The sequence below is a fragment of the Myotis davidii genome, unplaced genomic scaffold (assembly GCF_000327345.1).
Source record: "Myotis davidii unplaced genomic scaffold, ASM32734v1 scaffold818, whole genome shotgun sequence".
Taxonomy (NCBI): Eukaryota; Metazoa; Chordata; class Mammalia; order Chiroptera; family Vespertilionidae; genus Myotis; species Myotis davidii.
The window spans coordinates 362,433-362,830 of NW_006289814.1; the positions used below are offsets into that span (position 1 = coordinate 362,433).

General features: G+C 43.7%; 1 protein-coding gene across 1 annotated transcript in view; it reads left to right on the forward strand.

The window, feature by feature from the left end:
* The window catches only part of MS4A1 (membrane spanning 4-domains A1), a 14,584-nt gene that overhangs the window by 9,709 nt on the left and 4,477 nt on the right, over nt 1-398 (forward strand). The gene's annotated exons all lie outside the window — the stretch shown is intronic.

Genomic DNA, 398 nt, shown 5'->3' on the forward strand with positions numbered 1-398 from the left:
CATCCTTTGTGTGTGTTGTTGGGGGGGGGGGGTTGGGGGGTGGGGGGGGGGGAACTGTTTATGAAGGTCACGTTGTTTTATTCTCCAAATACAGCCAGCCTACTGACTTGCCATCTGTAGATCATAAAGTCATGGATGAAATATGTGTGTTGTAAAGTAATCATCAATAATTTCATATCTTTATGGCAGTGGTCACATATATTTTCCTGTTTTGACCTTTTATCATCCTTGCAAGTTAGAACACTCCCACTGACATCCTCTTGCCTGTGCTACCGGAGACATCAGCCCTAAAGATGGCTGACTGCAATCGATGTCAGTAGGGAGAAAGTGGTGTTATTAATCTTGCTGTTCTTGCTTTTCACTTGATGGTCTAGACTCAGAGGGTTTTATCTGCTCTT